The following is a 13,983-nucleotide window of genomic DNA, read 5'->3' as shown; positions in this document are numbered from 1 at the left end:
CTTTGAGCATCCTTATAATCAAGTGTTTTAAATTGTGTGTCTAGTAGATTATTTGCCTCCATTTGTTTACCTCTTTTTCTGGAGATTTCTCCTGTTCTTTCATTTGGGACACATTTCTTTGTCTCTCTATTTTGGCTGCCTCTTTATGTTTGTTTCTATGCATTAGTCAGATCTGCTACTTCTCCCTGTCTTGGCAGGGTGGCTTTATGTAGTAGGTGTCCAGTGGGGCCCAGTGGCACCATCTTCCTGATTTCTTTAGCTGCGTGCTCCAAAACTGTCCTTTGTTTTATTTATTTGTGCCCTCCTGTTGTAGCTGATCTGTTGCCACATCAGTGGCTGGGATTCACTCTTAGATGATCTTGCTGTGAAGATTGGCCATGACCATAGCATATAAGCTGCTCTGTGGGGCTAACTTCACAAAGGGGGATTTGCCCATGTGGGTTCTATTGCCAGCCAAAAAAAGGAGAAAAGAGGAAACTTATGTAATACTTTAAACAATAGAAATTTTAAATAAATAAAACACACACACACACACACTTAAATGTAAATTCTGAAATCATAAAAGTCCTAGAAGGAAACATAGGCAGCAAAATGTCAGCCATCTCATGTAGCAGTATTTTCACCAATACATCTGCCCAGGGCAAGAGAAACCAAAGAAAGAATAAACAAATGAGACTACATCAAAATAAAAGCTTCTGCACAGCAGAAGAAACCACCATCAAAATGAAAAGGGAACCCCCTTGTATATTCATCAATGATACATCTGATAAAGGGTTAATCTCCAAAATATATAAAGTACTCATACAACTCAACATAAAAATACATACAATCCAATTGAAAAATGGGAAGACTTCTGAATAGATATTATAGTACTTCTCCAAAGAGGACATGCAGATGGTTAATAGACATATGAAAAAATGCTCAAAGTCACTAATCATCAGAGAAATGCAAATTAAAACCACAATAAGATATCACATCATACCTAAATCAATAAACAAGTGTTGGCAAAGATGTGGAGTAAAGGGAACCCTCGTGCACTGCTGGTGGGAATGCAGATTGGTGTAGCCACTGTGGAAAATAGTATGGAGTTTCCTCAAAAAAATAAAAATGGAACTCCCATTTGACACAGTGATCCCACTTCTGCGAATACTAATATATCCTACTATTAAAAACCCAGAAACATCAATCAGAAAGAATAAATGCACCCTTATGTTCATAGCCGCGCTATTTATAATAGGTAAGATTTGGAAACAGCCCAAGTGCCCATCAGTAGGTGAATGGATAAAAAAGCTGTAGTACATTTACATAATGGAATATCACACAGCTGTAAAAAAAGAAGGGTCTCTTACCCTTTGAGACAGCATGGAGGTACCTGGAGACTATTATGCTAAATGAAATAAGCCAATTAGAGAAAGACAAGTACCACATGATCTCACTTGTTTGTGGAATCTAAGGAACAAAGTGAATTGACTAACAACATAAGACCAGAGGCATGGAGACATGGAACAGACTGACATATATCGTGGGTGAGGGGGTGGGGGAGGATGAGAATAGATAACCCAAAGAACTGATATATACTTTTATTCATAGCCCATGGACACAGACTATAGTGTTGTGAGGCCTTGGGTGGTGAAGGGGTTGGGCAGAGGGGGAGATTAGGGGAAGTAAATAGGGGACATCTGTAATACCGTCAACAATAAAAATATATATGTATTTTTTAAAAAATTAAAATAAAATAAAAGGTGTGTAGTAATATCTCACTTTTGTTTTAATTTGAAATCCCCCACATATAATACAGAGCCTCTTTTCATATGCTTATTTGCCTTCTGTATATCCAATTTGGTGAGGTATCTGTTAAGGTCTTTGGTCCATTTCTTTAAAATTTATCTTTATTATTGAAAGTATTATAGATGTCCTCTTTGATTTTTGTGTGTGTTTTTTTCCCATTGATCCCTTCCACTCTGCACCTATCCCTCCCAAGCCTTCACCATACTATTGTCTGTGGCCCATTTTTTAAAACAGGTTATTTTCTTATTAAGTTTTAAGAGTTCTTTGTATATTTTGGATAACAATCCTGTATCAGATATGTCTTTTGCAAGTATTTTCTCCCTACTAGCAAAGTTTTAATTGAAGTGCTTCATTTTCATAGCCAATGTTCTGACTGAAAGAGAAAAATAGTTTGATATTTTAGGTATGTGACAAACTTTACCAGTTCTAAATAAGGAATTCTTGTGATCATAGAGTAAAAAGCCTGTGACATCAGTCAACAACAATGCAGAAATCCTAAAGTAGCAGTCACAGGCCTTGTTTTCTGAATACATCATGGAAGATATTGTTAGGAAATATCATTAAGATGTATTCACAATTGCTCTCAATCTAATTAAAATTTTACAACAATTTTTAACTAAGGTGATTTTTAGATGTAATTTGAAGGCATTTTTGTCCCAGTATGTATGTTGAACATTTGAAATAAAAAGTTCTAGTTTATCTTTGAAGTTTATTTTACCTTGAAAAGTAAACACAAACAGCACACTCTTTAGTTATGTGGTTTGATACAAAAGATTTACTTTTTCTGTTCTAGCTCCTACAGTTAAATAACACTGCAGTGAAAATCTCATAACAACCTATTTGGAACTTTATCTGATGTTTAAAAGTTTGTTTTGGATAAAACTAATCAATATACAACTCAAAATTCTAGGGCAACAACAAGAAAAAATTGGTGACCGAAGGAGACTTGACTTTGGGTGGTGGGCACACAATGCAATATACAGATGATGATAATTGTATACTTGAAACCTATATAATTTTATTAACCAATGTCATGCCAATAAATTTAATTAGAAAACAAAATAATGATTCTTAATGTTTTAGGAGTAAGATCCTATTAAAACAAGAAATAGCTGCAAAAACACAGATTTGTATGTATAAATGAAACTTTGTCTACAATTTTAGGGTGTTCATGGACTCATGGTTTCCCATATATAGATACACAGCAAAAATTCTATCTTAGATAATATGTTCTGGGGATTAATTTGGAGGAAGAGGATGCTTCTACTTATAGACATACTTTTTAACACTAACCACTCCATAATGAATTTGGTCTAAAATCAAGCTTCCCCTAATTCAAATTGCCAAATATTCTCAACATACTCAAAAGTAGTTAAAGGAGTATAGAAATAGTGTTGTTTTATAGTCACTAGCCATAAACTATTGGTAGCACCATCATTTCCTGTACTGAATGACCCTGGTTCCTAAAAATAACTCCAGTGCTATTCAACTGCTTATATTTGGCATATTCTTCATTCTTATTTGGGAAGGCACATTCCCTTCTCCAGCTGAATAAACTCAGTGTCTGAAAAGAGCTGCCTAAAAACACTGTTCCCTCTGGGCTCCTAAAAATGTTCAGCATCTGAATGTTGGCAGGGAGTGCTCACTCCCCGTGGACAGGAGAAAAAGGGGCCGCTATATATGGAGAACATAAAGCAGAACCAGTTGAGGCAGCCTTTCGTAAGTGACCCATATTCAAAGCCATAATCCAGCAATGACTAAGTATCTAGAAAAGGAAAAGACTTAATGGCTAGACTAAGCTAAAAGTAATACACTGCAAAACAGGCCAGACTATTCTGGCATTTTCCACCTTACTTAAAAAAAACAAAGGAATAAAGCTCTGACTGAAGCCTCAAGACAGGCTAGTCAAATTCACTGACACATACCATACGTACAGAGTTGGTGGTTCCCTTGTAGCAAACGGAATATTTCATAGTTCCTCTGGCAATGATAACAGGGTATTGAGAAGTGTACACTAAATCAAAGCTCCCAAGCCAAAAATTGGTTTCCCTGCATTATGACTATTTGCATGTTATTTATATATTTAGAGACAGAAGAAGAAACCAGAAGAATTGTATCACCCTTTCTTATTCTTCAAAAATGTCAATAATTGTCAGGGCTGCCTTTTTTATTTTTTTAAACCAAAGCACACAAATTCACATTTATTTATTTTTTTAAGAAGTTATGTTGTGTTTTTTTTTAAATATGCTTCTATTGATTTTAGAGAGAGAGGAAGAGAGAAACATTTATTGGCTGCCTCCTGCATGTCCCCTACTGGGAATCAAGCACCCGAAACCCAGGCATATGCCCTGACTGGGAATTGAACCAGCGACCTCTGGTGCATGGGACGACACTCAACCATCTGAGCCACACTAGGCAGGGACAGATTCACATTTAATAGAGGGATTTTAGTTTCTTTAAAAAGAGGAATAGGGTTATTTATGATTTATAAGCACTTTCATATCAGTATAAGACATTACCAGAGACTATTATTGTTTCCATCCCCATCTACTCACCTTTTTCTTTTTCTTTTTTAATTTATTTATTGTCTAAAGTTTTACATATGTATCCTTTTTCCACGATTGACCCCCCACCCCAGACAAATGGCAGGGATCGGGGGAGGGGTTTAGAGAGCAATCTTTTTCTTTTTTTAATGTTTAAAGGCATTATGTTCTAAGTAGCTGGACATGGAAGTTGAGAAAAATATTTCTGATCATTTTTAGAAACAGTTCTTAGGTATGTAACTGAAGACTTATCTAGCCATGGTCAATCAGTTTGCCCTGGAAGCCATCATATACATTTACAGCATGATTTAAAACCGAGTCTTGTTAGTCATCCAGGCAATTTTCAAAGATTTTTCCCTAACTAAATCTCCTAGTAGGGGATTTTCCTCACATAGGAACTGCCTAACTCAGCACATTAATCCCCACACAGTTTTTTTTTTTCCCCCTTTATCAATGTTGGAATTGATCTTTACCTATACACCTGAAACCTGATTTGCTATATTTCCCTATGCATCCCCTTCAAATTTCTAATTACTCTTCTTATTCTTCATTGTCTGGAGACTCTTATTTATATCAGGATGCACTTTTGAAAATAAAAAGGAGTGTTATTAATAGTTATGTTTGAACAACAGACAAACTGGGGCTATCTTGGGCATAGTGGGTCATCAAGTCACCCTGTTTATTTTTAAATTATTTGGTATGAATAGTGCCAGAATGTGGCAGTCCATGGCCAACACCAAGAAGAATTTGGTCTTGGGTATACACTTCTATTTTCACAATGCAGGTATTCATCCTTTGTTCTTATGCCATGAGGTCTTGCCCCTGGTGATTATTATACTTAATAAATGAAAATCATTGTGTACTAAAATATTCGCCTATACAAGTTTATACTTCTTAGAATGTTTCCATTCTCAAAACCTGAAAAGCTTTCAAGTTATCATGGGATGATATGTGGCTAACTGAACGAGGTAATATTTTAAAGGCTAAGTGCCAGGAATGGTAAAACTAGAAGAGAAAGACAGCTATCCACTCCTGAAGCAAACAGTGACTCACTCTCACTGTTCAAAAGAGATAATCAAATTTCTAGTGAAGCCTTTAGCCATTTTGTACTGGACTAAATATTAGTAGTTCCTTTTGTTTATGTAATCCTATACCTTAATTATAAATCCGTAGAAATAGGGATTAAATACTGATTGAAATGATCCTGAACATCCAATAAAGTCTTTGCTGGTAAGCAACTTTGAAACTTTACTTTGGAAAGAGTAGCTGAATAAAGATAGATTTTGAGGAGCACATAGTGGTATGGTGCTAAAACTAATAGGTCAACTTTTAAATATTTGACATAATGACTTATGAGATGGCAGAAGAATTTATAATTGGAGACAATACAGGTAAAGTATGATTTGTCTTAAACTCATGGTGCTAACAGATGTTCTATTATGATATAACTAGAGGCCAGGTGCACAGATTTGTGCACCAGTCGGGTCCCTCAGCCTGGTCTGTGGGGATCCAGCCAAAATTGGCTCTCCAACATCCCACAAGGGTCCCAGATTGCGAGAGGGCACAGGCCAAGCCGAGGGACCCCACCAGTGCACGATAGGGCCAGTTCCGATTGGCCCAACCCCAGCAGCAAGCTAACCTACCAGTTGGTGCATCTGCCCTCTGGTGGTCAGTGCGCATCACAGCAACTGGTCAAACAGTCAGACACTTAGCATATTAGGCTTTTATTATATAGGATCTAGCAATGAGACTTGTATTTTCCCTGTTTATTAGGATTTCATCTTTAGTCTGGTTAGTCTGACCAATCCTTGTTTAGACTTTCATAAGTTTTATAGTTAGCTAATTGTCCACTGGTTAATATTTAAGGGAAAATTCAAGTAGTGAAACTCCTGACCAATCACTGGTTTTCTTAGAGAACATGTTCTTTAATTTCTCTTTTCCCAAAAGCTCATGACTTCTGTACATAAATTGCTACTTACACTTCATTTTAGCCAAATGTTCTGGCCTGGTCCCAGGGGAGCAAAAGGACCCACTTATGTATTTATCAAATATTAGCAGACTCCCTATTATGTGTCCTGGAACAATGTTTGAAACTGGGATTAAAAAAATTATTCAACTTTCATTGAACTAATTTTGTTTAGGGGTACGCAAATGTAGGTTTCATAATATTCTTGTGGCAAAGATTGCCTCCTCAAATTTCATACAGGGAAGAAAATAAAGAGATATGTACTGCAAATCAACCATGGATCATTATACTTTTTTAAAAAAACTGGTCTCATATGCTGAGATCAGGCCAATCCTGATTAATTTTGAACAGTGGTATAGCCAATACCTTTATCTATTTAGACAGACTTTAACAATTTATTTGAACATGTCACCTAATATTTTGTCTTAATTTTTTTTTTACTTTTTAAAATTGGAATTTATTGGGGTGACATTGGTTAATAAAAGTATACAGGTTTTGATAAGAAGAAATAAAGGCATCCAAATTGGAAAGGAGGAAGTAAAACTGTCATTATCACAGATGACATAATGTTGTACATAGAAAATCCTAAAGACTACAAAAAAAAACTTATTATGTAGATTTAATAAATGAATTCGGCAATGTAGCAGGATATAAAATTAACACCCAGAACTCTACGGCATTTTTAGACACGAATAATGAACTCTCAGAGGAGAAACTAAACAAACAATCCCATTTACCACTGAAACAAAAAACATAAGATACTTAGGAATAAACTTAACTAAGGAGGTAAAAGACCTGTACTCGGAAAACTACAGGACGTTAAGAAAAGAGATAGAAGAAGACATAAAAAAGTGGAAGAATATACCGTGTTCATGGATTGGTAGAGTCAACATCATTAAAATGTCCATACTACCCAAAGCAATCTATACATTCAGTGAAATCCTTATTAAAATACCAACAGCATATTTCACAGACCTAGAACAAACTCTCCAAAAAATTTTTATGGAATGAAAAAGGACTCCAAATAGTCGCAGCAATCTTGAGAAACAAGAACAAATTTGGAGGGATCACAATACCAGATATCAAGTTATACTACAAAGCTACTGTTCTCAAAACTGCCTGGTACTGGCACAAGAACAGGCATATAGACCAATGGAACAGAATAGAGAACCCAGAAATTGACCCAAGCCATTATGCTCAATTAATATTTGACAAAGGAAGCAAGAGCATACAATGGAATCAAGACAGTCTCTTCAATAAATGGTGCTGGAGAGAGAATCCAAGATGGTGGCGTAGGTAAACACCTAAACTGCTGCCTCGCACAACAATTTCAAAACTACAACTAAAAGACAAAATGTCTATCACCCAGAACCACGGGAAAGCTGGCTGAGTGGAAGTTCTACAACTAGAAGGAAAGAGAAAACAGCATTGAGAGGTGCACAAGCACTGAAAAGCTGAGGTACGGAAGCGCGCAAATCGGGCTGGCGATGGGCGACTGGGAGCGCTGGTTTTTTCAACCTGAAGGGAGACAAGCTCCCAATTACTTCAAACTCCAGTTTCTGGGGAGATGCAGGGGACCCAAACTCCTACGGGGAGAAGCTGGACTGTCTGCCATTGGGTCGGAAAGCGAGGGAGGCTTGCTTGCAGGGCTACGCACAGGAATAATTGTTTACTGTGCTGGGGCGCAGGACGCGGGGACGCGGTCAGAGACGCAGAGCCGGCTAACTGGCAGCCATCGCTGTTTGCCACGCCCAAGCATAGTGACACCCTGAGACCCTGCCCCGCACAACCTACAAACCCACCCAAGCTCCAAGCAGCGGCTTTAGCATATGAATGGCCTGCCCTATCGCAGCTTAACATAGCAAACATGCAGCCCAGGTCAGACAGCTGCAAAACCTCCAAACCCCAAGCAAAGAGGAGAAAACTGTAGTTCTCGCTGTAGCTCCTGCTGGGTGGCCTCAGACAGTAGCTGACCTGTACCCCATTGGAGGTCCAGAAGCCAGTGTACCTAGTGGTCAGTGTGAGACACCAGATTTCAACTCCTCACATCCATAAGTGACACATTCAAGAGGCAGACTCAGTGAGCACCAAAGCCCCACTGAAACAAGTCCTGCACCATAAGCGCATCTCCAGCGCAGCAGTTCTTGCATTATAGACACAGCGGGTCCTCACAGCCAATTGGCCTGGAGGTCAATTCCTCCCAGTATACCAACAGCAATCAAGGCTTAACTACACCAAGACTTTGCACTCAGCCCACAAAGGGGTATACCAAAGGTGTCCACCTCAGGTGATTGGGGAGGCTGAGCTATTGGCCCCTATAGGTCACCTACCACACAAAGCCACTCCATCAACACAAGGAAGCAGCAAAATGCGGAGACAAAGAAACATGTCACGAATGAGAGAAATGGAGGAAAGCAAACTAATGGACGACATAGAGTTCAGAACCACATTTATAAGGTTACTCAAGAATCTTCTAAAAACCACTGAGAAACTTGATGAGACCTCCGAGGAGCTTAGTGAGACCTTCAAGGACCTTAATGAGAATGCCAAAAAAATGGAAAAGGACCAGTCAGAAATTAAGTATACACTGTCTAAAATAAAGTATATACAGAAACTCAACTGTAGATCAACGTACCCCAAGAATCAAACCAAAGATCCGAAATATGAAAAAACAAAAAACACCCAACCAGAAAAACAAACAAACAAAAAAAGAATCCAAAAATATGAAGATAGTGTAAGGAGCCTCTGGGACAACTTTAAGCATACCAACATCCGAATTTTTGGGGTGCCAGGAGAAGACAGAGAGCAAAATATTGAAAACCTATTAGAAGAAATAGTGACAGAAAACTTTCCCTAGCTGGTAAAAGAAATAGACTTACAAGTTCAGGAAGCACACAGAACCCCGTACAAGAGGAATCCAAAGAGGACCACACCAAGACACATCATAATTAAAATGCCAAGGGCAAAAGACAAAGAGAGAATCTTGAAAGCAGCAAGAGAAAAACGGTTAGTTACCTACAAGGGAGCACCCATACGACTGTCAGCTAATTTCTCGGCAGAAACTATGCAGGCCAGAAGGGAGTGGCAAGAAATATTCAAAGAGATGAACAGCAAGAACCTACAACCAAGATTACTCTACCCAGCAAAGCTATCATTCAGAGTTGAAGGTTAGATAAAGAGCTTCACAGACAAGAAAAAGCTAAAGGAGTTCATCACCACCAAACCAGGATTACATGAAATGCTGAAGGGTATTCTTTAAGAAGAGGAAGAAGAAGAAAAAGGTAAAGATAAAAATTATGAACAACAAAATGACATCAAATACATACCTACCAACAAGTGAATCTAAAAATCAAGTGAATAAAAAATCTGAAGAACAGAATGTACTGGTGAATATAATAGAATCAGGGACATAGAAAGGGAGTGGACTGACAATTCTCAGGGGGAAGGGGTGTGAGGGGTGCGGGAAGAGATTGGACAAAAATCTTATACCTATGGATGAAGACAGTGGCGGGGGGTAAGGGCATGGGGTGGGGTGGGGAATCAGGTGGAGGGGAGCTATGGGGGAAAACAAAAGAGGAACACCTGTAATAATCTGAACAATAAAGATTTATTTAAAAAAATAAATGGTGCTGGGAAAATTGGACAGATACATAAAAAAAAGAAAAGAAAGAAACTAGACCACTAACTTACACTTTACACAAAAATAAACTCAAAATCGATAAAAGACTTAAATGTAATTAGTGAAACCATAAAAATTTTAGAAGAAACCATAGGCAGCAAAATTTCAGACATCTCTTGTAGCAATATGTTTACCAATACAGCTTCTAGGACAATGGAAACTAAGGAGAAAATAAACAAATGGGACTACATCAAAATAAAAAGCTTCTGCACAGCAAAAAAAAACCCATCAACAAATTAACAAGAGATAATACTGCATGGAAGAACATATTTGCCAATGATATATCTGATAAGGGGTTCATCTCCAAAATTGATAGGGAACTCATACAACTAAACAAACGGCAGACAAACAATCCAATTTAAAAAATGTGCTAAGGACCTAATTAGATACTTCTCCAAGGTGGATATACAGAAGGCCAAAAGACATACGTAAAAATGCTCAAAGTCACAAATCATCCAAGAGATGCAAATCAAAAGAACAATGAGGTACCACCTCACACCTGTCAGAATGGCTATCATCAACAAATCAACAAATGACAAGTGTTGCAAGGATGTGGAGAAAAAGGAACCCTCATGCCCTGCTGGTGGGAATGCAGACTGGTGCAGCAACTGTGGAAGACAGGATGGAGTTTCCTCAAATAATTAAAAATGGAACTCCCTTTTGACCCCGTGATCCCACTTCTCCAGTAATCCCACTTCTAGGAATATATCCCAAGAAACCAGAAACACCAATCAGAAAGGATGTATGTACCCCTATGTTCATAGCAGCACAATTTACAGTAGCTATGAATTGGAAACTGCTTAAGTGCCCATCAGCAGATGAGTGGATTAAAAAACTGTGGTATGTTGCTGAAAAAAAAAAGATGGAACTCTTACCATGTGCATAGCATGGATGGAACTGGAGAGCATTATGCTAAGCAAAATAAGCCAGTCAGAGAAAGATACTAGTAAGTATCACATGATCTCACTCATATGTGGAATCTAATGAACAACATAAACTGATGGACAAAAATAGGTCCAGAGACACAGAAGCATGGAACAGACTGTCAAACTTCAGAGTAAAGGCAGGGGAGGGTGGGTAGGTGGGAAGAGATAGCCAATGAACTTGTATATATGTATAACCCATGGACACAGACAATAGGGTGGTGAAGGCCTGGGTGGGGGTAGGGGGTGGGCTGCGAAAAGTCAATAGGGGAAAAGGGGGACATATATAATACTTTCAACAATCAAGATTTTAGCCCTTTGCCTCCGGACTTCTCTGGGGCCAGCAGCCGCCAGACCTGGGGCCCGGGCCACGGGCCTAGCAGACTACCATGGGCTCCGTGTCAAACCAGCAGTTTGCAGGTGGCTGCGCCAAGGCGCAAGAGGAGGCGTGGCAGGACGCGGCCCGGGCGGCGATGAGCAGCAGCTGCTGCACGGAGGCGGCATCTGTAAGTGGTTCAACTTGCGCATGGGGTTCGGCTTCCTGTCCATGACCGCCCGCGCGGGGGTCGCGCTCGACCCACCTGTGGATGTCTTTGTGCACCAGAATAAACTGCACATGGAGGGCTTCCGGAGCCTGAAGGAGGGTGAGGCAGTGGAGTTCACCTTTAAGAAGTCCGCCAAGGGCCTGGAATCTATCGAGTCACTGGCCCTGGTGGGGTATTCTGTATTGGGAGTGAGAGGCGGCCAAAAGGGAAGAACATGCAGAAGTGCAGATCAAAGGGAGACAGGTGCTACAACTCTAGACCATCATGCCAAGGAATGCAAACTCCCACCCCAGCCCAAGAAGTGCCACTTCTGCCAAAGCATCAGCCATATGGTGGCCTCCTGTCCACTGAAGGCCCAGCAGGCCCCCAGCTCACAGGGAAAGCCAGTCTACTTTCGGGATGAAGAAGAAGAGATCCATAGCCCTGCCCTGCTCCCAGATGCCCAGAATTGAGCCACAGTGGGTGCCGGGGGCTATGCTTTTGTGATCAGAAAGTTTCAAGGAGCAGGCATCAATCAGCAGATCAGAGAAAGTGGGGACAGGATGGGTAGGGGGCAACAGGCACTGCCATGTATCTCTGGCCTGGTTCCACAGCATCACCCCCTCTTCCCTCTTGGCAGGGGGTGAGGGGTGAGGCAAAGGAACTCCAACTACACTGGATCCAAATGCATGTGAGGGCTTTGGGGGAACTCCCTCCCTACATACTTTATTTGAGTCTCCACCCCCAGAATCTCCAGCTTTTGAAAGTGGCCTGGATATAGGGAAGTTGTTTTCCTTTTAAAGAAGGATATGTAATAATAATATTTCCCCTGCCAAAGTGAAAAGATTAGCATGAGACCAGAACCCAGACCACAAAACACTGCATTCTGTGGGAGGGAATCTCTCAGGGGTACGGCAGGGTTTTTCCACATCTTGTCTCCTCGTAACCCTCTCTTGGGTTAGGGTGCTGAGAATTGTCCCAAGCAATGGGTTGTGACGATAGGCAAAAGGGATGGTTGGGGAACAGCTGCAGACCTGCTGCTCATAAGCTCACTCCCAGCCCATTTCTGGACCAATACAATTTTATTTATTTGGTCCCTTGGATAACTGCACCTATGATCCCACTTTCTCCAGGATGCAGCTGCACTAGCTGTGTACGAATGATGTATCTTGTGCATTTAGACTTTTTTTTTTTTCATAATATAAATATTCTGGGTTTGTATTTTTGTGTATTTTAATCTACAGCCCTCATTCCTGCACTGTGTTCTCAGGTACATGAGCAATCTCAGGGATAAGTGGGCAGGAGCTCCGGGTCTGCACAGCAGGAATACTTTGTTTTATCATCAGGGAGAACACCTATTTGGAGTGTATAGTCTATTGAACTACCTCATTTTTGCCAATTAGAGCTGGCTTTTCTGCCATAGTATCCTCTTGAAACCCCTCCACCTTCAATGTTTTATGGAAGACTAGAATTTAATGAGATAGCCTCATTACTTGATCTCCTACTAGAAGATTGGAAATTGGTCTGAACAGGAACCAGTGGCTGGTGCAAAGGTTAGGAGAGGCTGGGCTAGGTGAAAGGCACAGAGGGGAAGCCAAGATTAGAAGCAGGATGTCTATATATGCGTAACCAAGGATTCCTGTCCCATACCTGTAATCCCAGGGGTTTGGGACTCACATTACATACCAGATCCATCCCTACCTGGACTGGGCTAGGCCTGCCAGGCACAACAAGGTGTATATGTGTGTTGATAAAGAGAGCTTTAAAGAACACTACCTCTCTACCCATCTTGAGCTGCCCAGGGGTGGATATATGAAGCAATGACTACATTCTTTAACCTTTAAAAACTCTTTGCTTTTTCTCTTTGGCTTCCAGAGACACCATAAGCAATGGCTTCTTTGTGGTACTCAGAGCCAGTGTCCTTCCCTGCTGCAGCAATGATTAGTGTCTTAGTAGCTAAAGGAGAAAAGCGAGTTTCGTTAACATGCTGTGAGATCACTGAAATCCTACCTCACTGTGTTGAAACAGGGCAAATGCAATAGAATGCATTGGGTGATGTGTGTCTGATCTTGGGTTCTTATCTCCCCAATTGCTGCCCCCTCTAGTTATTGTGTTTGTCTGGGCTTTGTAGGACTTCACAGCAGCTGATTTGGTGATTGCTAGGTGGCCTAGTCTGTGTAAATGTGTTGGTCTTTCTCCATGTTCTTTTGGGGTTTTATTGTTTACAACCTTCTTTTTTGTATTGAGAAAAGTAGCCAAAGCATCTTTGACAAAAGGTTCTGCACCAGGCAAAAAGGATCTGAAACATAACCTTGGGAACACCTCTTCTTGAAGTGGGGGTCTTAAACCATCCTTTCTTTTGCTTTTTCTTCCCCTGTTTCCTATTTTGAACCAAATCTTCTGTCCTTAAAATTTGACTCTGACCCTCTTCTATCTGCACCTCCAAAAGCCCATTTTCCACATGCATACACATTTAATATGTGGGGTGTCACCCCATCTCTTAAATGATTTGTGCAAAAATCCTGAAGAAGAATGCTCCATCCCTTCTTCCCAATATCCT

The 13,983-nt window shown here is 40.1% G+C and overlaps 1 pseudogene across 1 annotated transcript; it reads left to right on the top strand.

Moving 5' to 3' along the window:
- Positions 1-11,288: 11,288 nt before the first annotated feature.
- LOC308253399 (protein lin-28 homolog A-like) lies at positions 11,289-11,896 on the top strand (annotated as a pseudogene). The gene has a single exon. The product of its transcript is annotated as a protein lin-28 homolog A-like (transcript).
- The last annotated feature ends 2,087 nt before the right edge of the window (positions 11,897-13,983 follow it).

This window comes from Plecotus auritus (genome assembly GCF_963455305.1).
Source record: "Plecotus auritus genome assembly, chromosome: 1".
NCBI classification, from domain to species: Eukaryota; Metazoa; Chordata; class Mammalia; order Chiroptera; family Vespertilionidae; genus Plecotus; species Plecotus auritus.
Note: the sequence above shows the minus strand (reverse complement) of the source record. Positions and strands in the feature narration are given on the sequence as shown.